The following is a 17,029-nucleotide window of genomic DNA, read 5'->3' as shown; positions in this document are numbered from 1 at the left end:
CATGATCACTTTTCAATTTTTAAAGTGTGTTGGCAAACAATAATTCATTGCCTTTTTGAAACACATGTGACTTGTGAGTTATAAAGGGGAACTATTGTTCTTATTTTTCAGATGATATTCAGACAGGTTAAGTGATGTCCCTGAAATACACAGTTACTAAGTGAAAGCTCGAACATAGGGCCTTAGTTCTCTCCCCTGGCAACACAGTCAACCCATATCAGGTGCTTTTTAAAATAAATAGCAATGCCTGGGCCCCACTCTAGTCCAATTCATTCAGAACCTTTGAGTCAGTGTCAGGCACTACATTGTTAAAAAGTTATCCTGGTGTGTCCACATGCATTCAGGGTTGAGAGCGTTGCTCTGGCAAATAGAAACTCTCAGTTTATTATTCATCCAGTTCCATGTCAATTATTATCTGAAAAAAAATTATTTTATTCTTAAAATTCCATAGAGTTGTCATGAGTATTGGATGAGTTGATATGCATGAAGTGCTTGCAACAGCGCCTGGTACACAGTACATGCTCTATGAGGGATGACTGTCATCACTGTCATCATCATCATAGAGAAAGGCACTTCTTGGACAATTTGACTCCAATTACTCTTGGATTGGAAGATAGTCGAATGTGGTTCATGGAATTTCCTCTATGCAGTATCTTTTGCTGATGCAAAATAAAATCTTATGGAGCATAGGAATGATAGAGATAGGGAGAAATGGAATTAAAACCCACCTTCTTAGTGCCACTTTTATTTCTAATTTTATTCAAATAGTAACCAGTGACCACGTAGAACTGTCAAATAGTTAGATTCCACCAATAAGATCCAAATAAAATCAAATGACTAATGAAAACATTAGATTACCTCAGAAAAGTAAGGTATATTCAAGCATCATTATATGTTTCAGTTCATGAAAAAGGATTTTCCTAAATACATACACTTTCTACATAATGCAAAACATCTGATTTAACCAAATCTTTGCCAATCAATAATTAGATAGATTTTATTGACAAATGCATCATAATAAGGCAAAACCTTCTTTTGTATCAATTGCTATAAAATCTGGAAAATGGAAAAAGTGCATAGCTTGCGTGGCTCTATTTTTGGCAAGTATTCTATTTTACATGCTTTTTAGACTTTATTAAATAAATTGGATGATTATTCCTTAATAACAAAAATCTCATTATCGCCTCCTGGAAATTATCATGGTACTGAAAAAATCTTTTTTTATATGGAATGTAAACTGTTAGATTAATCAGATTCCCTTTTATCTGAAAACCATGTGCCCAGCAATCTAATGGAAACAATAGATGTTATTCTGATTTAGTGAGACTTTGGCTTCAGATAGGACATATTTATTAGCAAAAGGTAGAATGTCAGCTGGATTATAACTATTTGCTTTATCTTCTGTAATAGAACACCACTATGAGATTCCAGATCAGATATGTAGATTTGAATGGTGGAGAAAATCTCCGCATGGCCCAAAATGCCTTCCTCAATAAGTTCAATGGTACTATGTTTGTCTCCAACTCAATCTGAAATGTCTTCCGTTAGTTCCAACTGTGGGTTAGAGCTGCAGTTCCCTGACTGCAGAAACAGCAAAATTTACCAAACATTTTCAGTAACATATGCACAGCAGAATTATACAACAATAACATTAAAGTTAAACCAGGCAAAACTACCATCTACTACAACCAACATTTCATTACAGAAAGGTCATTTTAACAACAAAAATAGAAAAAAAAAAAAAACATGAGCCTAGAAGCAGTCCCTTAAAGTGATTAAATTCAGTCTCATGAAACTTGTTACAATGGTCATTATTTCCCTCTTCTTTTGTAGGTTGGATTAAAGCTTCGCCATAGTTACTAAGATTTGGAAATCATTCTCCAACACCGTAAAAATGGGAATATGGTCTCCCACTGCCTATTATTCAGCCGTATATTTGCTATGTGGAAAGAAAGAGAGTGTGCTCAGGGATTCCTTCAGGCTCTTCCCATTAGAACATCAGCATGAATTCATTTATGAGTTGACCTTATTGCTGTGTAAGAAAACATAGAACACCTGACCATGAGGGGATCAAATATTGAGCAGTATAATTTAGAATTGAGAAAGATATAATTGGCAAATGTCACTGACATGTTTTAGGAGGCTAACCGTGAAAGATAACAGGCCACTTCGAGCGCAAGGCTGTGAGCAGGTGAGGGGCCACCTGGAGAGCTCTGGGGAGAATGACTTTGGGGTAGGATGGATGTGGAGCATAGTTTCCACTGTCCCTCCACAGAACTTGGCTTCTTCCCAATCACAATGGCTTCAGGAAGAACCATCTCTCCTTATGACTGTTTCATCCTTAGAATAAGATATCAAAAAAAAACCAACGAGTTTGGAGGCAGGACATCTGGAATGATGGAATGAGGAGTCCATCAGATCCTCTCCCCAGCAAAACCACCATTTAACTGGAATTAAAAACTATAAAAATCAATTATTTAAAGTTCATGGAAATTTTCTTAAGGATATACAGCAAATGGTGAAACACTTATTTTTAAAAATCTTCTAAATATTAGTTAAGAACAGTGACAGCCTGCAGTGTTGGAAACACAACTCTGTTCCCCACCACAGGTCAATGTTACAGAGGCTCTACTTGGGTGTTCCACTAAAGGTGGGTACAGCCAAGAAGATAGGGTCTCGCTGCACCCCCAGCTCCTAGCTTAGGGCTATGGTTACACCACGGGAATGGAAAGTCAATAGGGCTTTTCATCCCCACCTGCCCCATGTTGCAGACAGGCATGACCAAGAGGACAGGATCTTGCTTTCCTCACCTAGCCTCTGCTTGTATGGTAGAAGCTCTACCCTAGGTGCCAGGCCCCCAGTAGTCTCTACCCCAGTTTGCTTGCAGTACAGAAGTTTATCAATAGGAGCAATCAGAGAAAACCAAAAGCTACCACACTCCCCAAGCAACCACCCTTAGTGCAGGGATTGTTATTCCAGGAGAAGCAGGTAGCTATCCCTGCCCCCAGCTTCTGCATGGTAGCTCAGAAGTACTGCTCAGTAAATATGCTACCTAAAAAAGAAGAGAGTATGCCTGAACAGAATCTGGAGAGACCTAAATAAATGGAGAAGTATATTATGTTCATGGATTAGAAGACACAGTAATGAAAGATGTCCTTTCATTTGAAATTGATTTACAAATTCAGTGCAATTTCAATAATATTCCAAGGAGGTCTTTCAAAGAAATTGGTGTGTGTGTGTGTGTGTGTGTCCGTGCATGCACATATAAATCTTATAATGACATTTTTACAATTATATATATGCATATATATGTATATGTTTAAATGCAAAGAATCTGAAAGAGCTAAAACAATGTTCTATAAAAGGAACAGAGTTTGAGTATTGAGTATTTACACTGTCTGATTTTAAGATTTACTATAATGTTAGGGTAAACAAGAGAGGGTAGTATTGATATAATGGTGACAAAAGAGATCACTAGAATGGAATAGAGTCTAAAGTAGACTCACACATACATGGTCAATCTATTTTTGAGCAAGATAATTAGACCTTTCAATGGGGTAAAGAAAGTCATTTATATGCTGGAATATCTATATGAAAAATAGTGAACCCTAATCTCTAGATCCTCCACACAAAAATAACTAATTCTAGATGAATTATAAACCTAAATATAAAAGCTAGAATCAGAAATCTTCTAAAAAAATTGTAAGACACTATCCTTGCAATCTCAGAATGTGCAAACATTTCTTAGAACTAACACTAAAAGCAAGAATAATAAAAAATTATAAATTGGAAATCATAAAAACTAAAAATTTCATTTCTAAAAAGATGTTAAGACAATAAATTGTTAAGTCATATATTAGAAAACAATATTGCAATGCATATAACTGACAAATGACTTGCATCCAAAATACACAAAGAAGTCTTAGAAATCTATAAAAAGACAAACAACCCAATAAAAATAAAAGAGATTTAACAGACATTTAACAAAAGAAAGTACATGAAGGACAAATGAATAAAATATCACATCATTAGTCCAATAAATAAAAACTAAAACCATAGTGAAATACCATACTACACTTAACAGAATGGTTACAGTAAAACAATTGGTAATGTCAAGTGTTGGTTAAGATGTGGACCACTATCGTAGATATTGCTGAAGGGAATATAAAATGGACACTTTGCTTAGTATTTTTATACAAAGATAAACACAGATCTGCACCTCTCAGTAATTTAATTGTTAAATATGTACCCAAAACAAATGAAATATTTATCCACAAAAAGACTGGAACAAGAATATCCATTCTACTGTAGTTATATTCAAAGTAGCCAAAAACTAGCAGCAATCAAAATACCTATCAACAGGAGAATAGATTACTACATCTTGGTTTGTTCATACAATGGAATACCACTTGCTAATAAAAAGGAATTTACTGTTTTTGTTTATTTATTCATTTATTTATCGTTTATTTTTGAGATGAAGTCTCATTCTGTCACTTAGGCTGGAGTGCAGTAGAGTGATCTTGGCTCATTGCAACCTCCACCTCCTGGGGTTCAGGCAAATCTCTTGCCTCAGCCTCCCAAGTAGCTGGGACTACAAGTGTGTACCACTACACCTATCTAATTTTTGTAGTTTTAGTAGAGACAGAGTTTTGCCATGTTGGCCAGGCTGTTCTCAAACCCCTGACCTCAAGTGATCTGCTGGCCTCGGGCTCCCAAAGTGCTGAGATTACAGGCATGAGCCACTGCACCCAGCTACTTACTTTTTTAATTGACAAGTGAAAGTTGTATATATTTATGGTACACAACGTGCTTTTATATATGTGTACATTGTGAAATGGCTAAATAAAACTATTTCACATATGCATTACCTCTCATACTTACAGTTTTTTTGTGATGAGAATACTTAAAATCTACTCTCTTAGAAATTTTTGAATACACAATATCTTGTTATTAACTACAGTCCCCATGATGTACACAGATCTCATAAACTTATTCCTTCTATCTAATTGAAATTTTGTGTCCTTGACCAACATCTCCCCAATACTTCCATTCCCCAGCCTCTGGTAACCACCATTGTACTCTGTTTCTCTAAGTTCAACATTTTTGCAATTTACCTATGTTTTTAATCATGAGGTTTTTGTCTTTCTGTGCCGGACTTATTTCACTTGACATAATGTCGCCTAGGTGTATGCATGTTGTGGCAAATGACAGGACTTTTTTAAGGCTGAATAGTATTTTGTTGTATATACATGCCACATTTTCTTTATTCATTTATTCACTGATGCACACTTAGATTGATTCCACGTCTTGACTATTGCGAATCATACTGCAAATAACATGGAAGAGTGGATATCTCTTCAACATCCTGATTTCAATACTTTTGGATGTATACCCAGTAGTGGGATTGCTGGATCATAAAGTAATTCTATTTTTAATTTTTGAGAAACCTCCATACTGTTTTCCATAATGGCTCGAATAATTTACATTCCCACCATCATCAATGTACATGGGTTCCATTTTCTCCACATCCTCACCAACACTTATCTTTTACCTTTTTGATAACAGCCATTCTAACAGGTGTGAGGTGATAATCCTTGTGGTTTTAATTTGCATTTCTCTGATGATTAGTGATTTAGAGCATTTTAAAATACACAGACTATCCCAAGGTAATCCAGTAACTAAATAACTAAACACCAAGTCAACTGAGGTGACATTAAGGCACAGAATCTGAAATGGCCTCAGATAAAAGGGATTGAATTGTTGGAGTAAATAGAAAATGTAGTTGAAAATATGGATGCCATAATGTAATGAGATGTGAACTTAGGGATCTAGATCTTGTCTGCCATTGTATGCCTAGCACCTAACAAGGTGTTTAGTCCACAATAGAAGCTCAGTAAATGTTAGTTAAGGATAGGTTGAATGAATTAATTACTGTTTTTCACAGAAACATCATTCCTGAAGAGACCTTAAAAGGATCAGGCCAACTTTTCAATCATTACAGCAAATTTTCTAACTTGCTTCCTCTGCTATATGATAGATTTCACAAAATTAAGACAGTAACAATGCTTCCCCTTAGTCTTATTTTCTTCGAGGCTATATGCCCTCTTCAACTGATTTTGCTAATACATCATTTTTAAATAGTAAATAATTTTGCTTGCACTACCCTGGATAATCTCTGCATCTTTTAAAATAGAGCACCAGGCCGGGCGCCGTGGCTCAAGCCTGTAATCCCAGCACTTTGGGAGGCCGAGACGGGCGGATCACGAGGTCAGGAGATCGAGACCATCCTGGCTAACACGGTGAAACCCCGTCTCTACTAAAAAATACAAAAAAAAAAAAAACTAGCCGGACAACGTGGCGGGGCCTGTAGTCCCAGCTACACAGGAGGCTGAGGCAGGAGAATGGCGTGAACCCGGGAGGCGGAGCTTGCAGTGATGAGATCCGGCCACAGCACTCTAGCCTGGGTGACAGAGCTAGACTCCGTCTCAAAAAAAAAAAAAAAATAGAGCACCAAAATTTAAATAATATAATTTTGTAGAAGCATAATCTGTGAAGAAGACTGGGAAGTTATTATATTTTAAAACCTGAATAATTTTATTCTATTAATTCTATCTAAAAACAGAGTTGATATTTTTCCTCCCATTTCTAAAAACATGCTATTTCAGTATATGGTCATTGGAAAAAAAAGATTGGTAGCTGTCCTTTAAAATCCATCCTTTCCTTTTTAATGGTAATAAAATCGTCATCTCGTAATACATAATTGCTTAGCTAGATCACATTTCTGAACTTTTCTTGCAGTTATTTGTGGCAATATGACTATGTTCTCACTAATGAAATGTGAACACAAGGGTTGTAGACCATTTCTGGACTCAGAAACAAAGTCTTCAGAGCTGTGTCTTCTCTTCCCTCCTCCCACTGGCTGGGGTCCTGATGTAATGACTGAGCTTCAACCACACAGAAAATGGTAATGGTAGTAGGGATGACAGAGCAGAAAACAGGAAGGAGCCTGGGCCCTGAATGACTTTAGAGGGTAGAGTTTTCCCATTAACCTGAACTTCCCACCTTAGAATTGTTGTGTATGAGAAAAACGAACATCCATATTCTTTAAGTCATTATATATATATATATTATATATATATATATTTTTTTTTTTTTTTTTTTTTTTTTTTTTTTTTTTTTGAGGCGTAGTCTTGCTCTGTCGCCCAGGCTGGAGTGCAGTGACTGGATCTTGGCTCACTACAAGCTCCGCCTCCCGGGTTTACGCCATTCTCCTGCCTCAGCCTCCGGAGTAGCTGGGACTACAGGCGTCCGCCACCTCGCCCGGCTAGTTTTTTTGCATTTTTTAGTAGAGACGGGGTTTCACCGTGTTAGCCAGGATGGTCTCGATCTCCTGACCTCGTGATCTGCCCGTCTCGGCCTCCCAAAGTGCTGGGATTACAGGCTTGAGCCACCGCGCCCGGCCTAAGTCATTATATTTTGAGATCAGCTGGAATCCATTGTTTAGCTAGCTGATTTTACTAGCCAACCAATAAGCATCTCATATGTTTTCTCTCATGCACTGCTATTAAGACACAGCTGGTTTATACTAAATTTATTTAGTATAGCATCCCATAGCATAGCATAAAAAACATGCATCAAAGTCTACTACTACCCACATCTCAAATTCAGACGATGAAAAAGACACTTAAAGTTAAGTAAATGACCAGTTTAATATCACCAGGTCCTTGCAATACATACTGTTTTAAATACTAACCTTAAAGAAGGGTATAGATATGCACTGTGTTCTTCAAGAAACATGACTGATAATTGGATATGGGTTATACATCCTGGATCTAGGCTTAAACATACCTAATCTGGTAGACATTGATGTTATTCTGCAGGACAGTTTCTATAAAATGGTGTGGGAAAAATATGTTGGATTTGAGATTTGTATGAGATAAGTAAGAACAGTCAGTGAGCATGGACTATTTTTGTCTAAGACGTTTAACAATGCACCTTATAGTAAGATAAGCACAGGTTTCTAATCCACTCTCAGAACTTTACCAAAATGATTAACATTCATTCTGAAAACTCTAGAGCAGAGGCCTTAACAAAAGAAGAGTTTTTGGTTGACAAAGTACTAATGGAGCCAGGACAAATGGAAAAAGGAAGATGCAGTGTGCCTGTTTACGAAATATTATTTTACTTAACATTGCTACTCTGCCCTCTGTAAATGCCGAATTTTTGTTTGTATAGTCTATGCTGTATTGCTAGTTTAATGCCTGGCACATTGTAGGTGCTCAATACTTATTTGTTGAAAACAAATAATTGAATATTTATTTGTAACATCCAAGAGTGTAGCAAACAAAAAATAATTTCTATCCAATGCATTGACATACAGCAGGCCTAGAGAGACTTCTTTCATAGTCAAGGGAAATGATTATGCAAGAGGGCTTTCAGACTGCCAAGAAAGAAGGATATTCAGAATAGGAGAAAAAATAAAGAAGGACTGGAAAAATTCTGTGTGAAAGTTGGACTTTATGATATAAAAAATAAAAAGTTGTAACAGGTACAGATTAAAAGAGACTTGGCTGAGAAGGAAGCATCACACAGCAGAGAGAAAGTGGAACGTTCATGTTACCATTAAGATGGGTACTGAGTGATGACTCATGAACCCATACAGCAAAAACCCATCAGACATATGAGGAAGTTGTCAAAGATACAAAATAGTAGTGAGAAATGTAAATGCCTCTCTCAGTCTGACAGAGGTCAGCTTCGACTGCAGGTGTCCAGAGCCCATCCTGTTTCCCAGTATGTTTCCTGCTGCCTTCATTACACCTAGCACTAAACAGAGAGTCAACTATTATGTGTTGAACAATAAAACGAAGCAAATAAACAGTGAAAAAGGAAGAAAGGAAATACGAGAGGGAGGGAGGAAGAAGGGAGAGTGGGAAGGAAAAAAAGGTGAATTATCACCATTTCATTATATAGAAGAATAAAATAATACAACCAATAAGGTTGAACCAAGATATTCCTATTTATTTCAATCTCTGTACAGTCTCATTTAAATATTTATGAATACCATGTATTATGCCACAAAATGTTTGATGAATGCCCCAAAAGCAGTAGATTTAAGTCAGGAAAACACCATTCTCCCACATAACTGAATGAAAAAGAATTCAAACTATAATTATAGAAAGTGTAGAAATTAATAAGGATGATATATTGCTGAAAATGGATAACACTATCCTCAAAACTCATTAAAAATATTAAAAACTTTCATTTATAAACAAAATTACATACATATGGACAACTAAATAGTCAAATCAAGAAGCTGAAGGAAAACAAAATAAACCTGGCATCATAAGGGAAGACATATAAATTTAATAAAAATAATTTTAAATTGAATAATAGCTTATTAATAAAAATATTGAGTCTTAAGATATTAACAAAATCATTTTTCTTCATGTATAATCAAGAAATAAAAAGCTTTCAAATTCACACAGAATTAGGATTAAGAAGACATAAAAATAGGCATTGGTGAGATTAATAAAAAAGAACATAACATATATAATTCTGTGGGAATTAAATTTATTGGTTAAACATTAATTACCAAAAGAGACTAAAAGTGATATAGTAGGCTTAGCTCTGGCCTAAAGTTTTCAAAGAAAGAAAAGTATTTTCCAATAGAGATAGAAAGCCCCAGTTATTAAACTGGCAATATCTTTCACACTTTCAATAAACAGCTTCCACACTTGATATAGAAAATATTCCAGAATCACTAAACATATGGAAAAATAGATTACAGGGAATTAAAGCAAATACAAAAAATTACAGGCTAATATCACTTATCAAGACAGACAGAGCACTGCCAGCCAAGTTCAGCAGACTATTCATAGAATTTATTCCAGACATTCAGGAGTGCTTTATAATCAGAAAATCCCCCCACATTGATCATTGTATTAATAAGTGAAAAGGGTAAACTATTTTACCATGATAAATGACCAAAAACTGCTGCATAAAATTTAACATCCCTAAATTTGGGATGCACTGATGCTTCTTTTACATAACAAAGCCATTTCAGATCAACAGATAATATGCTATTGTATGAAGCAACATCATAAGAATTTTATTAAAGTTATGAATAAGTTCATAATGCCTGTTTTATCACCATTATGTTATACTGTATGTTTGATTGTCTAATAATGTAATAAGACATGAAAAGGAAAAATAAAGAATTGAAGAAAGGCAGAATTATTATTTCCTGATGATATAACAGCCTAAGAAATGAAGAGTCAACCGAAATCACCTAAAAGTATTAATATCAATAAAACAATACCAACAATTATAAAATAATCAATTAGAAAATTACCAGGAAATCAAACCACAAAAATATTGAAAATATACATTTATATATAAAGAAACTTAAAATTGGGAAACTCTTATAGGCAAAAGGTAAAGAATAAAATTATTAAAGAAATGCCTAAGAGACTTGACTATATCAAAAGACACAGTGAACAAAATTCATTATCAAGAGAGAAAATGAGCAAAATATTTTTATGTAGGACAAAAACTTAACAGACATAATATGTAAATATGTTATAAATTAATACAAAAACAAATTCTTCAGTTTTAAAAGTGAAGAAAAGGCAGCAACTGACAATTCAAAAAGGTGAAACAAAAATGGTCTACAAGCAGGTGATTATGAAAAGTTTTTAAAACATGCATTCAGTTTGACCTTATAATTTCCCTTTGAATGATTTGTACCCAGGAGTTAATTTAAAATGTGCCAAAGATTTGGTCACCAGAATTTTATACTCAAAGCTCTTAGTAAAACTGAAAATTAGTAACAAGTAAATTTCCAATATTAAAGGATCAAATAAAAGAAATGATGCACATCCTGTTCATGAGAAGTACATCATAAAAGATTTTCAAGATTTAGTCAATGAGATCACTTGGACACAGGAAGGGGAACATCACACACCAGGTCCTATTGTGGGGAGGCAGCGGGGAGGGATAGCACTAGGAGATATACCTAATGTAAATGACGAGTTAATGGGCGCATGTATACATATGTAACAAACCTGCACGTTGTTCACATATACCCTAGAACTTAAAGTGTTAAAAAAAAAAAGATTTAGTTAGTAAAAAAGCAAATTGCACAACGTTCCATACAGCATTAGTTCATCTTTGTAATACTGAAATCTTCACAGGCCTATATTTTTGAAGCAGAATAAAGTATCAGCAGTGATTACCTTTGGACTTAAATGACTTTACATTTTTTCTTTATTATTTTCTAGTTTTTCTACAATTAACTTCCAGTAGTTTCATAATAAAAGTGTTTTTACTTATGTTTTAAAATATGCATATGTGTATATTAACATTAAAGTAAAGATGTCACGACAAGGAAATATGAGATAAATAACACTGTTACCAAAGATAGAACAGAAAAAAATGAAAAAAAAAATGTGAGCAAGAATAAAATCATAGTCTGATTCCTGGGGAACAAAAACGATTACATAAAGAATCTGTGTCTGGTAAACTGGAAGATTTTTTGAAAATAAAAGGTATTTATCTTATAGAGAATAATTGATCACTATTTTTCTGGCAACAAAACTTTAAATTCTTGAGAACTCAAAATATATCTCTTTCAATCTAAATAATTTTAATTCTTTGTATCTTTAAAAAGTCTTTTTTAATATATAAAAAGTAATCTCTAATATTCCAGTCTTTTCAAATTCATTTCATTGTGTTCTTTTGGACACATTTCAAAGCTTCTCAGAAAGGGATGCCTGAATGTTATGCAAATGACTTCACGTAAACACGGATACCCAGTGCTTCTTCCATGGCCTGTGAACATAGCACCACAACGTTCCTTGACCTCCAGTGTTGTAGGCCTCTTGAGTTAGATAGGAAGTTGCTTCTAGAAGCACAGGCTCTAGTAGCACAAGCTCCAGAATCCACTTCCTGGGTATGAATCTCAGCTCTGTTTCTGATTTGCTGTGGAAGCTTGGTGAGCTTACTCACTGCATCTTGCCTCTCCTGAGTTATAAGAACCTATCACCACACCCAACACATCAGAAGTCATAACTATTACGAATTCACATTCACTTCGTAGTCTTAGGCTAGGTCTGAGTAGATGCGGCCATAGATATTTTACTACAGTTTTCCATCTTATAGTTGTTTTAATCCCCAACTCCAGATCATTATGATTTATAAGTTTGTTCAGGGTGTTCGTTTTCCTTGGAGAGTGCCTGCATCAGCAAAAGTAATGAGCATTTTTTTTCATCCTAGTAAATGCTAAACAGTAGTAGCCCCAACTGGGCACCATCTTTCTATCCTTGCCTGCGATCAACTTAAGCCAATAATGTGTCAATATGGATATCTTCAGCTTCATGAAAGAAAAGGCTAACACAAGTTGGCTTAAACAGAAAAGTAATTTACTTTCTTATATGGCAAGAGGCTTCAAGGGTCTGCAGTGCCGGCTGATGGGGCAGCACGGTGGGGAACTGAAGGGCTTGGGTTTCCTTCATCTCCCTGCTCTGCAGTGCTCGGCAGGCCTGCTTTGCCCCAGGCTCACCCTGATGGCCAGAGCAGTTGAGTCACATGTGAACAAGATAGCATCCAGGAAAAGAAAGCAATTCTATTCTATTTTATGAACTTGGGAGCAAGGAAACTCTTCTTCAACCCACTATCAGAGAGAAGTTCCACTAGCTAGACCCAAATGGCATGACCATCTCTAAATCAAGACTAAGAAAGGTACCAGGTGTCCCACGATTGGTGTAGCCTAGTCAGGATTCACCGCAGCAGCTGCAAAAGGATGTGGATGAGCTGCCCCTGAAACTCATGGAGAAGCACAGACATGGCCACAGAATTGGGAGGCTGTACACAGAAGAAAGGAAGGGAAGGCATGGATGTGGAGCTGGCAGCCAGTAGTGGCTGCTGCAGTTGGCTCATGAACGGTTTATTGACCATAACTTTATTTTTTTAAAGTTCAGTTAGCTAGCTAATGGATGAGCTAAGGGGAGCAGATCAGGTCCAACACTTGGCTATTCACTTAACATGAATATTAAGTTCAAGAGAGACAATCTCTTAGTAATTACATAATGTTGGAGAAAAATGCCCATAAAACTCAAAAGCACGCCTTGTCACCTAATCAATTTCAAAATTCTATTTAATTTTCTGGGTGACTTTCTCATCCAGTTCTTTGAAAAATGTATATTATATAAATGCATAAACACACACCTATAATTAAATGGTATATGCGTTAAACATATTAACTTATGTATTATAGATATGTTTTCATTTCTATATAATTTAATATATATTATGTGCATAAATATATATTAATGTGTATAGTTTAAAAATCAAATTTAGATTCGTTCAACACTATTAGAATAAAATAAATGCATATGAAATGACACAGAGACATCTTTGCCCATGGAAAGAGATACGATTACTTCAATGTTGTAATAAATGTTTGCTCACCACTGGGAAATGTAATAGAGAAGGAATGGTCTCCACCTTATGGGGCTTATCTGTTAGCAGTTTTCAAAGTTACAGGCTCTATTTACACTCCAAAGTTTTTATTTGCATTAATGAAAAAAGATTCACCCTCAAAATTTATTTTAGCTAATCAGAAATCCCCATGGCTTGGTTTTCTTGATGAATATCTGAAAAGAACAAGTTAAGAATGTTAAGAAACTCAAACCTCAAATAGAGAAACTTAGAATGGTATAAAAATAATTACCAACTCAACATTGATGTCATTAGAACACAAAAAAATGAAGGTTGTAATAGCTTTTAACAAATTATTTCTATATAACTCATGTCACCACAGCCCCTTGAAGCCTCTTGTCATATGAGAGAATAAATATTACAGGAGTATGCATGGGGAAATAGAAGAGTTTGTGATAAATTAATATATTAGGAAATATCCTTTAAGCTATAAAACTCACATTGAAACTCTCTGTACAAGATACAGGTTCCTTTTTCTCAGGTTCTCTCTTTATACTATGAGCCCCCAATAAAAGTAAATGTCAGGAATGAGAAACAGATCTAGATTGAAAAATAGAAATGAACACTAAATAGTCTTTAGATGAAAGCTAAAATTCAAATAATAACTATTACAGGCCGGGCGCGGTGGCTCAAGCCTGTAATCCCAGCACTTTGGGAGGCCAAGACGGGCGGATCATGAGGTCAGGAGATCGAGACCATCCTGGCTAACACGGTGAAACCCCGTCTCTACTAAAAAAATACAAAAATCTAGCCCGGCGAGGTGGCGGGCGCCTGTAGTCCCAGCTACTCAGGAGGCTGAGGCAGGAGAATGGCGTAAACCCGGGAGGCGGAGCTTGCAGTGAGCTGAGATCCGGCCACTGCACTCCAGCCCGGCCACAGAGCCTACAAAGCGAGACTCCGTCTCAAAAAAAAAAAAAAAAAAAAAAAAATAATAATAATAACTATTACATTGGCTCTTTGCATTTATTTACAATTTCTAAATTTAGTAATATCTGCAGGAATCTATTTCTCACATGTACGAGGAAAACAGACTTGCTGTCATGCTACACCACCGTGTTTGCTTTAAGAACAACATTGTCCTCTGCTATGGACTTTAAGAGTTAACAAATAAATGAACACTGCTTATCTTCAAATTACACACCACTCAGCATGTGGCATCCATGTATCAGAGCCTTACCTGATAGATACTGGTAAGCAAGAGGACATGGGCATCATCTTTCAGTGAAAAAATCAGCAAAAATCAGAGTTGGCTGAGCCAGCCACTTGCCCCTCTCTGTCCCTGTCGCCACTGACCTGCCTCCAGTCTTAGAAACATGATATTTAAACATTATCCCACTGAATAACTCACATAGTACAAAAATGCATGTTCCAAGAGTTGCTTGAATGACTCTTCTGTAGATTTTTTTTTACACAAATTGTTTTTTCTTTCAGGTAAATTTACAGCAGTCAATCCTATATTAAACCTGGCTGATCAATTTTAATGAAATGACCTAAGTCATAATAACTTTTTTAATTTAAAAAAACACTCTTTCATATCACAACAACAAGGAAGTATTTATTTGCCTTAGGTCCTAGCCTCCACCTGCTCCTAAATAAAGAAAACATGGTGCAATAATAGTGACATTTTTAATTGTGCTGTTTTCCTTTAAAATCCTGGTTTGTATATCAGGCTTAGACGAGGTCAAAACAAGTGTCCCCGTGTGATGTGCTAACCTGGGGCCCCAGAGCTTGGCAGGTATTATACAAAGGGTGGAGAAAAAAAAATCATGACAAAGAAGATTATTACAGCCTAGAGCATGGAGACTACGGGTTTATCATTCTTTATTTTTTCATCATAAATAAAATTACTTTAAACTCCCCCTTGACCCTGTCCTACCATGGAGCTAGTCACCCACTGCTTACCTTCCCTCTCCAGTGCTTGGAAGACCACTTCAGACCTGATGCTTTCCCTACCTAACCCTCCAGACCTGACGACCTGACGTCTAACATCCCATTTTCCTCTAAGTTCCCTTTTGAAGGTTATCGGTGATGTACTAGTCTCCAATTTCAAATGCTTCATATAACCCTTACTTCACTTCCTTCCTCTGAAGAATCTGACCATGCCATCTGCCCAGTAAACCCACATGCACAAGAGTGGCCTTAAAACTCTTTTCTGCTTGGGACCAATGATATCGTACACACAAACCTAGTTCACCTTCTATGTCTGTGCCCACCGTTTTTAGGTGCAATGCAGATGTTTACACTCTAAACATGAAAATAACAGCTTCCTACCCTGAGAGGCAGGAACAAGCATGGTGATAAGCAAGTGTGCTTAACCGGTCGTCCTGGAGTCGGGACAGAAGCCCGTGACCTTCTTGGTGCGTCTATGTGTTAGAAAGAGACCTCCGAGATCGCGCCACTGCACTCCGGCCTGGGAGACAGAGCGAGACTCCGTCAAAAAAAAGAAAAAGAAAAAGAAAAAGAAAAAGAAAGAAGCCTCCGGCAGCAGAGAGATTGCCTCAGACACTCATAGAACTAGAGGCAAAGAGAAGGGTGAGAAGGCCTGGAAATTCTCGAGCAGGAAATGGCAAAGGCACACACTCAAACCTGTCCTTTATGAAGTTCAGAAGTGAAGAGGCGCGGATAGAAATGAGAGCTCCTGGGAACAGGGTGGAATCAGAGAATCCGCTGCTGACCGGATGTGGGAGGTGGGGAGGCCGGAAGAGGAAGAGGATCATCCACTTCCAGGTTTCTCCCTTGGACCACTTTCACTGAGACGGGAATCCGGGGACTCCTGCTTCGTTTGGGTGAGGTTATGGGTTTGGGGAAGAAAGCACTGCCGTGTGCGGCCTTCTTCCGGGGCCTTCCTCCTGCAGGCCTTGCCAGCCCTGTTGGACGACACGTTCCATCTCCTCTCTTGCACGCTCCAGCCCTGTTCTGAACTGTGGAATGCCTCCATCAGCACAGCAGAAAGGGAAGAGAGCAGAATGGAAATTCAATGAAAGGCAAGGGCATAGAAAAGTGCAAGGGATACTGACGGATGAAAATGCTTATAGTCACAGAGAAACCGTGAGAAGGAATCAAAAGCAAAAACAAAGCCTTTCAGGGAGGAGAAAGAGGCCTTCATAGAAAGAATGGAAGTAAAAATTGGAAATGCTGTTGGAACCAGCCCCTGGAACGGGTGGCATGGGGCCTTTTCCCACCAGTTTGGTGCTCTGATTACCCTTCCTGGCTCCAGTTTTCAATGACTGCATACCAAGGAGCCCTGGGAAGGACTGTTCACCCTCTCTTGGATTTCGTGACGTATATTGTGGTTATTTTGGATCTTCACGATAGCTGAATCAGCCTTTTAAATGGTAAGTAGCGTTTGAAAAGCAAGTGGGAGTCATTTTAGATCTGGATAAGCTTAACTGTGATCTGAATTTAATACATATTCTTAATTACTTTCCAGACTTGAAATAAGGTGACTAGTTTGCTAACCATTTTCCCTGTGTTCCCAATATCTTCAACTTACCAGAGTCACATAAACATTCATCTCCAAACTTCAATAAAT

The 17,029-nt window shown here is 36.8% G+C and overlaps 1 long non-coding RNA gene across 1 annotated transcript; it reads right to left on the bottom strand.

The window, feature by feature from the left end:
• Positions 1-4,097: 4,097 nt before the first annotated feature.
• On the bottom strand, positions 4,098-15,644 carry LOC117098956. The gene is made up of 3 exons (XR_004443660.1): positions 15,400-15,644; positions 14,675-14,801; positions 4,098-4,153 (listed from the first exon to the last, which is right to left on the bottom strand). It is a non-coding gene; the product is annotated as an uncharacterized LOC117098956 (long non-coding RNA).
• Positions 15,645-17,029: the final 1,385 nt, after the last annotated feature.

This window comes from Trachypithecus francoisi, unplaced genomic scaffold, assembly GCF_009764315.1.
Source record: "Trachypithecus francoisi isolate TF-2019V2 unplaced genomic scaffold, Tfra_2.0 Contig01474, whole genome shotgun sequence".
In the NCBI taxonomy this organism is placed as follows: Eukaryota; Metazoa; Chordata; class Mammalia; order Primates; family Cercopithecidae; genus Trachypithecus; species Trachypithecus francoisi.
Note: the sequence above shows the minus strand (reverse complement) of the source record. Positions and strands in the feature narration are given on the sequence as shown.